This window comes from Schistocerca americana, chromosome 3 (genome assembly GCF_021461395.2).
Source record: "Schistocerca americana isolate TAMUIC-IGC-003095 chromosome 3, iqSchAmer2.1, whole genome shotgun sequence".
In the NCBI taxonomy this organism is placed as follows: Eukaryota; Metazoa; Arthropoda; class Insecta; order Orthoptera; family Acrididae; genus Schistocerca; species Schistocerca americana.
The window spans coordinates 707,398,423-707,411,482 of NC_060121.1; the positions used below are offsets into that span (position 1 = coordinate 707,398,423).

Sequence of the window (13,060 nt, forward strand, 5' to 3'; positions counted from 1 at the left end):
CCACTAATGCATGATGTACGAAACATTTAGGAGGAGCACGTTTGGCTAGCAAACATGAATTGAGCGATTTGCAAGGCACTGTTATCTGCAAGAAGGAATGCATGAAATTGGCAAATGAATAAGACTGGTTCGAATACTATCGACAGAAATTTTATTTCTGTTGTCAACTAGTATTAATTAGATGTGTGGGAGTAGGGGGATATTTCCCTTGCACCATACATCTACATACACGTTGCGTCTGATGTGGCCTAGTTTTGCGTACAAAGAACTGTCTAGTTGTCAGTTTTTTTCAGTGAACGAATGTGGTAGGGAGGAGAGAGATTAGTGTTAGATGCAGAGCAGTGCGGGCAGTTGTGTGTCGGACGTTGTATGTCGGACGGTGAGTCGCCGACAGGAATTAGGCGTGCTGCCATCTGTCGGCAGGTGAGGTAATGAAGCAGCTTGAATGGTGACAGAAATGATGAAAATAGTTAACTAAAGAGTAATAGCGACGACATTTGGCAGACACGTGTTTCAGCGTTGACAGTTAGTTTGGGGTGTGTGCTTGCATGACACTGGAAGTCTGTTGACGGTAGAGAAGTAGACAAGACGGAAAGAATTTTCCGCGTTCTCGCGGAGAAGTAATAGAGAAGCAGCCATAAGTATTGAAGTGAGGGCGTTGATCGGCACTCTGGTTTCCCTTCAAAACGAATAAATCTTTCGCCTTTTACTAAAGATTTCCGTGGAGGGGAACATTAAATGAGTCTATAAGGTATTTTTCGTAGTGCTCGGCTATTGCTGAGCCATAATCACAAGTGAAAACGTAATGTAAGTAGCAAGAGGTAGATTGTGTTATGTGAATGAAGGGCGTGGAGTAGCGCATGACGTTGGATCAGGCAGATATTTGTTTTTTTTAAATTTGAAATTGTAATAGGCCGTGTCGTAGTATAATGAAACAAGTACATTTGCCCTGAAATGGCGTACAGTGTGTTAGACGATTGTGTAAAGACAGAGAGGGAGCTACAGGACTACCTGGAAACACTTGGTGAACCCTTTCCGTACCTCAGTTCTAGATGATTTGAGAGTGTTTACTTGCACTGCAGTTGCACAACAGCATATAAACTGATATTTTGAAGTGAATGATGAATGATAGGCTTTGTAAGAAATACTGGTATGTGATTAGTAGATTATGTTTTGAAACCCAAAATTATTTTTACCACAGAAGTTTGTGATTTGTAGGTATGATGTGAGTGAGCTTTGGGCCGAAGATGGTGGTTAGTTGGGCAGGATGAGTATTTAAATGGTTTTCAATAGAGTGGATATTAGTGACACTGGCTTGTTGCCATAATGTGTTTGTTCATAACAGTGTACTCAGTTGTGTAGAAGATTTAGGTGAGAAAGAGACAGTTGTTGAATATGACATAAATAGCTAGAAATGAAGTAAGTAGTAATTTCCTGCTAGGTGTAGTTTGGGTATGGTGTGTCTCAGTGAGAGATAAATCTTGAAATTGAAGGGTTGTTCCTAGCTACAGTCTTGGAAACTATGTATCTGCTGTTGACTCCAATGTTTTCAAGATTACTTGTGTACAAAATTGGGCAGACTTTGCAGTTTCTTCTTCAGTAAATCAGTGGAAGGTGGTGCAGATAATGGTAAAAATGTTCAGTGCCTCCTGTGAGTTGTTGATGCTGCTTGTCTTTTAAGTAAAATTGATAGGGGCTCTTGATTGACCCAGCCATACACAGAGCTGGTGCATACTTGGCTTGAGAAGACTTTGGTCAGTAAATGATGAAATACCAACACAGTGCTCACAACAAAGCTCCTTTCCCTGCATTCTAGTTTCCCTCGGGTATAGAGTGACATGATATTGGCAGAGGATGTGCAGATAATCACTTTGATCAGGCTGTTTGTTTTTTTAATGCTCTTTTACCAGAATCCATGCATAGTGATAACTGTGTTCTCTGGTGGAACACGATGAGAACATTGTGTGAAGTGCACAGAAGTAGCTATTTGAGTATGTATGAAATTGTGAGGTAACCACTGTTACTCCTAAATTTCTGTGGAATTAAGTTTTCTGTATGTGTGTGTGTGTGTGTGTGTGTGTGTGTGTGTGTGTGTGTGTGTGTGAGGTTCAAGTTGGTAGTTTATATGTTGCAAGCGGAAAAAGCTTTTTAGTAAACTGAGGCACTAGCATTAGTTTCCTGTTCACTGTGACAAGGAAGCTAGTATAAAAAGTAGTTTGTGGTTTTGCTTGCAAAGAAGTGCTCATGGGATGAAAGCACTGCTTGGGATTATTCTGAGATGATGGGGGGATTGCTAAACATGTAGCATTTTAGTAAGGAGCTTGTCGGAGTAGTTGTATAGTTGTAAAATTATTTGTTATTTTATGAGAAATTTCTGTATTCATAGCACATGGGCCATCATAGTTGAAGCATACAGATTGGCATGGTATGCGTAGGTCTGTAAAATGTCCTGACAGTGATGTTCATAGAGACTTGATGTATACTTTGATTCTTCATCTGTTTAACAGTAGACATAAGAAATGTATTAGTGGAGCAAGTAGCTGTGAAATTACTGGTGTATGATTGATAGTATGGACGTGGCGCTGAATTGAAGTGTTTGTTCAGCTGTGGGTGTTTTCATAATTGCCATGTGAGGAAAAGCAATACTCGTGATAGGCGAAAAGAGATACAGAGAGAAACACATTTGTTGCGAGTATTGTATGTCAGCAGCTCCAAGGGCGGGTATCAAGTAAGACGCAAAGTGAAACGAAAGAGGAAGTATGCATGAAAGAGGCCAAATATCGACAAGAGTTCGCACTGTTAGAGTGAGGTGAATGAGCTAGTGCTGTGCGAAAAATTTCGAAGAGAGAGGCGGTTTTAAAGAAAGCACAAGAGTCCTATGAATGCCCTCTTGTGTGTTTCTCTTTCAGTGGCTATTTGGCGTGTCTGCTTGCGCCGTAGAATGCTACTGTATGTGCCCCAGGCCGCCATCTAGCGGCCGGAGGTGCAAGCGGTGTTTACATACAGTCTCGCCTGAGGCAATGGTCTCTCATTTCGGAACGCAAGAAGCACTGGTAGCGCACAAAATAGCTGAGCGAGATCATGGCGGCCAAGTAAGAGTAGAAGTAGGTTCTTTGCAGAATGTCGGAGCTTGTAAATCGCGAAATGTGAAGAGTGTGTCGTATTCTCGTAGGGCGTGTTGACGGTCTCGTGGCATAAGTAGCGAGCGGTGATAGCTTGCAAGCAAGATCATACTTCACAGGATCATTTCTGTAGTATGTCTTCAACTCTCTCTAGTTCAAAGCTGGAGTAGACGTAACCACGATGACGAGTGGTAGCACTCTCCCTGAGCGTGAGGCTTGCGATCGAGATTCATCGCATCTTGGTTGTAATCGATGATCGTTCACCACATTCTGAGGGATGTGGGAAGGGAATAGCGCTTTCCGAGTGGTGGTTTTATTATATAGATCAGAAGCGTAAGTCATACCTTTGGTATCGGGACCCGCGTCGTTGCAGAAATGTCGCTGCAGGTTGTGGAAGGACTTTGATTGCGACATGTCATGAAAGCCTTGTGGAAGTTTCTCGAGTGTCACGGGGACGAGCCATTTGATTTGGCCTGCTCCAAGTGCTAGGCTTGGATGACAACGACGTACTTTTGAGTTACAAGACTGAGTGAGCAACACAAGAAGAGTGCAATTGATGACGATAAAAAGCTGACACACAACACAGTGTTGATAATCACCACTAATGCATGATGTACGAAACATTTAGGAGGAGCACGTTTGGCTAGCAAACATGAATTGAGCGATTTGCAAGGCACTGTTATCTGCAAGAAGGAATGCATGAAATTGGCAAATGAATAAGACTGGTTCGAATACTATCGACAGAAATTTTATTTCTGTTGTCAACTAGTATTAATTAGATGTGTGGGAGTAGGGGGATATTTCCCTTGCACCATACATCTACATACACGTTGCGTCTGATGTGGCCTAGTTTTGCGTACAAAGAACTGTCTAGTTGTCAGTTTTTTTCAGTGAACGAATGTGGTAGGGAGGAGAGAGATTAGTGTTAGATGCAGAGCAGTGCGGGCAGTTGTGTGTCGGACGTTGTATGTCGGACGGTGAGTCGCCGACAGGAATTAGGCGTGCTGCCATCTGTCGGCAGGTGAGGTAATGAAGCAGCTTGAATGGTGACAGAAATGATGAAAATAGTTAACTAAAGAGTAATAGCGACGACATTTGGCAGACACGTGTTTCAGCGTTGACAGTTAGTTTGGGGTGTGTGCTTGCATGACACTGGAAGTCTGTTGACGGTAGAGAAGTAGACAAGACGGAAAGAATTTTCCGCGTTCTCGCGGAGAAGTAATAGAGAAGCAGCCATAAGTATTGAAGTGAGGGCGTTGATCGGCACTCTGGTTTCCCTTCAAAACGAATAAATCTTTCGCCTTTTACTAAAGATTTCCGTGGAGGGGAACATTAAATGAGTCTATAAGGTATTTTTCGTAGTGCTCGGCTATTGCTGAGCCATAATCACAAGTGAAAACGTAATGTAAGTAGCAAGAGGTAGATTGTGTTGTGTGAATGAAGGGCGTGGAGTAGCGGATGACGTTGGATCAGGCAGATATTTGTTTTTTTAAAATTTGAAATTGTAATAGGCCGTGTCGTAGTATAATGAAACAAGTACATTTGCCCTGAAATGGCGTACAGTGTGTTAGACGATTGTGTAAAGACAGAGAGGGAGCTACAGGACTACCTGGAAACACTTGGTGAACCCTTTCCGTACCTCAGTTCTAGATGATTTGAGAGTGTTTACTTGCACTGCAGTTGCACAACAGCATATAAACTGATATTTTGAAGTGAATGATGAATGATAGGCTTTGTAAGAAATACTGGTATGTGATTAGTAGATTATGTTTTGAAACCCAAAATTATTTTTACCACAGAAGTTTGTGATTTGTAGGTATGATGTGAGTGAGCTTTGGGCCGAAGATGGTGGTTAGTTGGGCAGGATGAGTATTTAAATGGTTTTCAATAGAGTGGATATTAGTGACACTGGCTTGTTGCCATAATGTGTTTGTTCATAACAGTGTGCTCAGTTGTGTAGAAGATTTAGGTGAGAAAGAGACAGTTGTTGAATATGACATAAATAGCTAGAAATGAAGTAAGTAGTAATTTCCTGCTAGGTGTAGTTTGGGTATGGTGTGTCTCAGTGAGAGATAAATCTTGAAATTGAAGGGTTGTTCCTAGCTACAGTCTTGGAAACTATGTATCTGCTGTTGACTCCAATGTTTTCAAGATTACTTGTGTACAAAATTGGGCAGACTTTGCAGTTTCTTCTTCAGTAAATCAGTGGAAGGTGGTGCAGATAATGGTAAAAATGTTCAGTGCCTCCTGTGAGTTGTTGATGCTGCTTGTCTTTTAAGTAAAATTGATAGGGGCTCTTGATTGACCCAGCCATACACAGAGCTGGTGCATACTTGGCTTGAGAAGACTTTGGTCAGTAAATGATGAAATACCAACACAGTGCTCACAACAAAGCTCCTTTCCCTGCATTCTAGTTTCCCTCGGGTATAGAGTGACATGATATTGGCAGAGGATGTGCAGATAATCACTTTGATCAGGCTGTTTGTTTTTTTAATGCTCTTTTACCAGAATCCATGCATAGTGATAACTGTGTTCTCTGGTGGAACACGATGAGAACATTGTGTGAAGTGCACAGAAGTAGCTATTTGAGTATGTATGAAAATGTGAGGTAACCACTGTTACTCCTAAATTTCTGTGGAATTAAGTTTTCTGTATGTGTGTGTGTGTGTGTGTGTGTGTGTGAGGTTCAAGTTGGTAGTTTATATGTTGCAAGCGGAAAAAGCTTTTTAGTAAACTGAGGCACTAGCATTAGTTTCCTGTTCACTGTGACAAGGAAGCTAGTATAAAAAGTAGTTTGTGGTTTTGCTTGCAAAGAAGTGCTCATGGGATGAAAGCACTGCTTGGGATTATTCTGAGATGATGGGGGGATTGCTAAACATGTAGCATTTTAGTAAGGAGCTTGTCGGAGTAGTTGTATAGTTGTAAAATTATTTGTTATTTTATGAGAAATTTCTGTATTCATAGCACATGGGCCATCATAGTTGAAGCATACAGATTGGCATGGTATGCGTAGGTCTGTAAAATGTCCTGACAGTGATGTTCATAGAGACTTGATGTATACTTTGATTCTTCATCTGTTTAACAGTAGACATAAGAAATGTATTAGTGGAGCAAGTAGCTGTGAAATTACTGGTGTATGATTGATAGTATGGACGTGGCGCTGAATTGAAGTGTTTGTTCAGCTGTGGGTGTTTTCATAATTGCCATGTGAGGAAAAGCAATACTCGTGATAGGCGAAAAGAGATACAGAGAGAAACACATTTGTTGCGAGTATTGTATGTCAGCAGCTCCAAGGGCGGGTATCAAGTAAGACGCAAAGTGAAACGAAAGAGGAAGTATGCATGAAAGAGGCCAAATATCGACAAGAGTTCGCACTGTTAGAGTGAGGTGAATGAGCTAGTGCTGTGCGAAAAATTTCGAAGAGAGAGGCGGTTTTAAAGAAAGCACAAGAGTCCTATGAATGCCCTCTTGTGTGTTTCTCTTTCAGTGGCTATTTGGCGTGTCTGCTTGCGCCGTAGAATGCTACTGTATGTGCCCCAGGCCGCCATCTAGCGGCCGGAGGTGCAAGCGGTGTTTACATACAGTCTCGCCTGAGGCAATGGTCTCTCATTTCGGAACGCAAGAAGCACTGGTAGCGCACAAAATAGCTGAGCGAGATCATGGCGGCCAAGTAAGAGTAGAAGTAGGTTCTTTGCAGAATGTCGGAGCTTGTAAATCGCGAAATGTGAAGAGTGTGTCGTATTCTCGTAGGGCGTGTTGACGGTCTCGTGGCATAAGTAGCGAGCGGTGATAGCTTGCAAGCAAGATCATACTTCACAGGATCATTTCTGTAGTATGTCTTCAACTCTCTCTAGTTCAAAGCTGGAGTAGACGTAACCACGATGACGAGTGGTAGCACTCTCCCTGAGCGTGAGGCTTGCGATCGAGATTCATCGCATCTTGGTTGTAATCGATGATCGTTCACCACATTCTGAGGGATGTGGGAAGGGAATAGCGCTTTCCGAGTGGTGGTTTTATTATATAGATCAGAAGCGTAAGTCATACCTTTGGTATCGGGACCCGCGTCGTTGCAGAAATGTCGCTGCAGGTTGTGGAAGGACTTTGATTGCGACATGTCATGAAAGCCTTGTGGAAGTTTCTCGAGTGTCACGGGGACGAGCCATTTGATTTGGCCTGCTCCAAGTGCTAGGCTTGGATGACAACGACGTACTTTTGAGTTACAAGACTGAGTGAGCAACACAAGAAGAGTGCAATTGATGACGATAAAAAGCTGACACACAACACAGTGTTGATAATCACCACTAATGCATGATGTACGAAACATTTAGGAGGAGCACGTTTGGCTAGCAAACATGAATTGAGCGATTTGCAAGGCACTGTTATCTGCAAGAAGGAATGCATGAAATTGGCAAATGAATAAGACTGGTTCGAATACTATCGACAGAAATTTTATTTCTGTTGTCAACTAGTATTAATTAGATGTGTGGGAGTAGGGGGATATTTCCCTTGCACCATACATCTACATACACGTTGCGTCTGATGTGGCCTAGTTTTGCGTACAAAGAACTGTCTAGTTGTCAGTTTTTTTCAGTGAACGAATGTGGTAGGGAGGAGAGAGATTAGTGTTAGATGCAGAGCAGTGCGGGCAGTTGTGTGTCGGACGTTGTATGTCGGACGGTGAGTCGCCGACAGGAATTAGGCGTGCTGCCATCTGTCGGCAGGTGAGGTAATGAAGCAGCTTGAATGGTGACAGAAATGATGAAAATAGTTAACTAAAGAGTAATAGCGACGACATTTGGCAGACACGTGTTTCAGCGTTGACAGTTAGTTTGGGGTGTGTGCTTGCATGACACTGGAAGTCTGTTGACGGTAGAGAAGTAGACAAGACGGAAAGAATTTTCCGCGTTCTCGCGGAGAAGTAATAGAGAAGCAGCCATAAGTATTGAAGTGAGGGCGTTGATCGGCACTCTGGTTTCCCTTCAAAACGAATAAATCTTTCGCCTTTTACTAAAGATTTCCGTGGAGGGGAACATTAAATGAGTCTATAAGGTATTTTTCGTAGTGCTCGGCTATTGCTGAGCCATAATCACAAGTGAAAACGTAATGTAAGTAGCAAGAGGTAGATTGTGTTATGTGAATGAAGGGCGTGGAGTAGCGCATGACGTTGGATCAGGCAGATATTTGTTTTTTTAAAATTTGAAATTGTAATAGGCCGTGTCGTAGTATAATGAAACAAGTACATTTGCCCTGAAATGGCGTACAGTGTGTTAGACGATTGTGTAAAGACAGAGAGGGAGCTACAGGACTACCTGGAAACACTTGGTGAACCCTTTCCGTACCTCAGTTCTAGATGATTTGAGAGTGTTTACTTGCACTGCAGTTGCACAACAGCATATAAACTGATATTTTGAAGTGAATGATGAATGATAGGCTTTGTAAGAAATACTGGTATGTGATTAGTAGATTATGTTTTGAAACCCAAAATTATTTTTACCACAGAAGTTTGTGATTTGTAGGTATGATGTGAGTGAGCTTTGGGCCGAAGATGGTGGTTAGTTGGGCAGGATGAGTATTTAAATGGTTTTCAATAGAGTGGATATTAGTGACACTGGCTTGTTGCCATAATGTGTTTGTTCATAACAGTGTACTCAGTTGTGTAGAAGATTTAGGTGAGAAAGAGACAGTTGTTGAATATGACATAAATAGCTAGAAATGAAGTAAGTAGTAATTTCCTGCTAGGTGTAGTTTGGGTATGGTGTGTCTCAGTGAGAGATAAATCTTGAAATTGAAGGGTTGTTCCTAGCTACAGTCTTGGAAACTATGTATCTGCTGTTGACTCCAATGTTTTCAAGATTACTTGTGTACAAAATTGGGCAGACTTTGCAGTTTCTTCTTCAGTAAATCAGTGGAAGGTGGTGCAGATAATGGTAAAAATGTTCAGTGCCTCCTGTGAGTTGTTGATGCTGCTTGTCTTTTAAGTAAAATTGATAGGGGCTCTTGATTGACCCAGCCATACACAGAGCTGGTGCATACTTGGCTTGAGAAGACTTTGGTCAGTAAATGATGAAATACCAACACAGTGCTCACAACAAAGCTCCTTTCCCTGCATTCTAGTTTCCCTCGGGTATAGAGTGACATGATATTGGCAGAGGATGTGCAGATAATCACTTTGATCAGGCTGTTTGTTTTTTTAATGCTCTTTTACCAGAATCCATGCATAGTGATAACTGTGTTCTCTGGTGGAACACGATGAGAACATTGTGTGAAGTGCACAGAAGTAGCTATTTGAGTATGTATGAAAATGTGAGGTAACCACTGTTACTCCTAAATTTCTGTGGAATTAAGTTTTCTGTATGTGTGTGTGTGTGTGTGTGTGTGTGTGTGTGTGTGTGTGTGTGTGTGTGAGGTTCAAGTTGGTAGTTTATATGTTGCAAGCGAAAAAAGCTTTTTAGTAAACTGAGGCACTAGCATTAGTTTCCTGTTCACTGTGACAAGGAAGCTAGTATAAAAAGTAGTTTGTGGTTTTGCTTGCAAAGAAGTGCTCATGGGATGAAAGCACTGCTTGGGATTATTCTGAGATGATGGGGGGATTGCTAAACATGTAGCATTTTAGTAAGGAGCTTGTCGGAGTAGTTGTATAGTTGTAAAATTATTTGTTATTTTATGAGAAATTTCTGTATTCATAGCACAATGGCCATCATAGTTGAAGCATACAGATTGGCATGGTATGCGTAGGTCTGTAAAATGTCCTGACAGTGATGTTCATAGAGACTTGTTGTATACTTTGATTCTTCATCTGTTTAACAGTAGACATAAGAAATGTATTAGTGGAGCAAGTAGCTGTGAAATTACTGGTGTATGATTGATAGTATGGACGTGGCGCTGAATTGAAGTGTTTGTTCAGCTGTGGGTGTTTTCATAATTGCCATGTGAGGAAAAGCAATACTCGTGATAGGCGAAAAGAGATACAGAGAGAAACACATTTGTTGCGAGTATTGTATGTCAGCAGCTCCAAGGGCGGGTATCAAGTAAGACGCAAAGTGAAACGAAAGAGGAAGTATGCATGAAAGAGGCCAAATATCGACAAGAGTTCGCACTGTTAGAGTGAGGTGAATGAGCTAGTGCTGTGCGAAAAATTTCGAAGAGAGAGGCGGTTTTAAAGAAAGCACAAGAGTCCTATGAATGCCCTCTTGTGTGTTTCTCTTTCAGTGGCTATTTGGCGTGTCTGCTTGCGCCGTAGAATGCTACTGTATGTGCCCCAGGCCGCCATCTAGCGGCCGGAGGTGCAAGCGGTGTTTACATACAGTCTCGCCTGAGGCAATGGTCTCTCATTTCGGAACGCAAGAAGCACTGGTAGCGCACAAAATAGCTGAGCGAGATCATGGCGGCCAAGTAAGAGTAGAAGTAGGTTCTTTGCAGAATGTCGGAGCTTGTAAATCGCGAAATGTGAAGAGTGTGTCGTATTCTCGTAGGGCGTGTTGACGGTCTCGTGGCATAAGTAGCGAGCGGTGATAGCTTGCAAGCAAGATCATACTTCACAGGATCATTTCTGTAGTATGTCTTCAACTCTCTCTAGTTCAAAGCTGGAGTAGACGTAACCACGATGATGAGTGGTAGCACTCTCCCTGAGCGTGAGGCTTGCGATCGAGATTCATCGCATCTTGGTTGTAATCGATGATCGTTCACCACATTCTGAGGGATGTGGGAAGGGAATAGCGCTTTCCGAGTGGTGGTTTTATTATATAGATCAGAAGCGTAAGTCATACCTTTGGTATCGGGACCCGCGTCGTTGCAGAAATGTCGCTGCAGGTTGTGGAAGGACTTTGATTGCGACATGTCATGAAAGCCTTGTGGAAGTTTCTCGAGTGTCACGGGGACGAGCCATTTGATTTGGCCTGCTCCAAGTGCTAGGCTTGGATGACAACGACGTACTTTTGAGTTACAAGACTGAGTGAGCAACACAAGAAGAGTGCAATTGATGACGATAAAAAGCTGACACACAACACAGTGTTGATAATCACCACTAATGCATGATGTACGAAACATTTAGGAGGAGCACGTTTGGCTAGCAAACATGAATTGAGCGATTTGCAAGGCACTGTTATCTGCAAGAAGGAATGCATGAAATTGGCAAATGAATAAGACTGGTTCGAATACTATCGACAGAAATTTTATTTCTGTTGTCAACTAGTATTAATTAGATGTGTGGGAGTAGGGGGATATTTCCCTTGCACCATACATCTACATACACGTTGCGTCTGATGTGGCCTAGTTTTGCGTACAAAGAACTGTCTAGTTGTCAGTTTTTTTCAGTGAACGAATGTGGTAGGGAGGAGAGAGATTAGTGTTAGATGCAGAGCAGTGCGGGCAGTTGTGTGTCGGACGTTGTATGTCGGACGGTGAGTCGCCGACAGGAATTAGGCGTGCTGCCATCTGTCGGCAGGTGAGGTAATGAAGCAGCTTGAATGGTGACAGAAATGATGAAAATAGTTAACTAAAGAGTAATAGCGACGACATTTGGCAGACACGTGTTTCAGCGTTGACAGTTAGTTTGGGGTGTGTGCTTGCATGACACTGGAAGTCTGTTGACGGTAGAGAAGTAGACAAGACGGAAAGAATTTTCCGCGTTCTCGCGGAGAAGTAATAGAGAAGCAGCCATAAGTATTGAAGTGAGGGCGTTGATCGGCACTCTGGTTTCCCTTCAAAACGAATAAATCTTTCGCCTTTTACTAAAGATTTCCGTGGAGGGGAACATTAAATGAGTCTATAAGGTATTTTTCGTAGTGCTCGGCTATTGCTGAGCCATAATCACAAGTGAAAACGTAATGTAAGTAGCAAGAGGTAGATTGTGTTGTGTGAATGAAGGGCGTGGAGTAGCGGATGACGTTGGATCAGGCAGATATTTGTTTTTTTAAAATTTGAAATTGTAATAGGCCGTGTCGTAGTATAATGAAACAAGTACATTTGCCCTGAAATGGCGTACAGTGTGTTAGACGATTGTGTAAAGACAGAGAGGGAGCTACAGGACTACCTGGAAACACTTGGTGAACCCTTTCCGTACCTCAGTTCTAGATGATTTGAGAGTGTTTACTTGCACTGCAGTTGCACAACAGCATATAAACTGATATTTTGAAGTGAATGATGAATGATAGGCTTTGTAAGAAATACTGGTATGTGATTAGTAGATTATGTTTTGAAACCCAAAATTATTTTTACCACAGAAGTTTGTGATTTGTAGGTATGATGTGAGTGAGCTTTGGGCCGAAGATGGTGGTTAGTTGGGCAGGATGAGTATTTAAATGGTTTTCAATAGAGTGGATATTAGTGACACTGGCTTGTTGCCATAATGTGTTTGTTCATAACAGTGTACTCAGTTGTGTAGAAGATTTAGGTGAGAAAGAGACAGTTGTTGAATATGACATAAATAGCTAGAAATGAAGTAAGTAATAATTTCCTGCTAGGTGTAGTTTGGGTATGGTGTGTCTCAGTGAGAGATAAATCTTGAAATTGAAGGGTTGTTCCTAGCTACAGTCTTGGAAACTATGTATCTGCTGTTGACTCCAATGTTTTCAAGATTACTTGTGTACAAAATTGGGCAGACTTTGCAGTTTCTTCTTCAGTAAATCAGTGGAAGGTGGTGCAGATAATGGTAAAAATGTTCAGTGCCTCCTGTGAGTTGTTGATGCTGCTTGTCTTTTAAGTAAAATTGATAGGGGCTCTTGATTGACCCAGCCATACACAGAGCTGGTGCATACTTGGCTTGAGAAGACTTTGGTCAGTAAATGATGAAATACCAACACAGTGCTCACAACAAAGCTCCTTTCCCTGCATTCTAGTTTCCCTCGGGTATAGAGTGACATGATATTGGCAGAGGATGTGCAGATAATCACTTTGATCAGGCTGTTTGTTTTTTTAATGCTCTTTTACCAGAATCCATG

The 13,060-nt window shown here is 42.0% G+C and overlaps 7 non-coding genes across 7 annotated transcripts; all 7 read left to right on the forward strand.

The window, feature by feature from the left end:
* The first annotated feature begins 665 nt into the window (after positions 1-665).
* LOC124608571 lies at positions 666-784 on the forward strand. The gene has a single exon (XR_006979191.1). It is a non-coding gene; the product is annotated as a U5 spliceosomal RNA (small nuclear RNA).
* A 2,440-nt stretch (positions 785-3,224) lies between these two features.
* LOC124608491 lies at positions 3,225-3,431 on the forward strand. The gene has a single exon (XR_006979124.1). It is a non-coding gene; the product is annotated as a small nucleolar RNA U3 (small nucleolar RNA).
* A 954-nt stretch (positions 3,432-4,385) lies between these two features.
* On the forward strand, positions 4,386-4,504 carry LOC124608572. Its single transcript, XR_006979192.1, has one exon. It is a non-coding gene; the product is annotated as a U5 spliceosomal RNA (small nuclear RNA).
* A 2,420-nt stretch (positions 4,505-6,924) lies between these two features.
* LOC124608492 lies at positions 6,925-7,131 on the forward strand. The gene has a single exon (XR_006979125.1). It is a non-coding gene; the product is annotated as a small nucleolar RNA U3 (small nucleolar RNA).
* Positions 7,132-8,085: 954 nt separating this feature from the next.
* On the forward strand, positions 8,086-8,204 carry LOC124608573. Its single transcript, XR_006979193.1, has one exon. It is a non-coding gene; the product is annotated as a U5 spliceosomal RNA (small nuclear RNA).
* Positions 8,205-10,646: 2,442 nt separating this feature from the next.
* On the forward strand, positions 10,647-10,853 carry LOC124608420. The gene has a single exon (XR_006979063.1). It is a non-coding gene; the product is annotated as a small nucleolar RNA U3 (small nucleolar RNA).
* A 954-nt stretch (positions 10,854-11,807) lies between these two features.
* Positions 11,808-11,926, forward strand: LOC124608574. The gene has a single exon (XR_006979194.1). It is a non-coding gene; the product is annotated as a U5 spliceosomal RNA (small nuclear RNA).
* Positions 11,927-13,060: the final 1,134 nt, after the last annotated feature.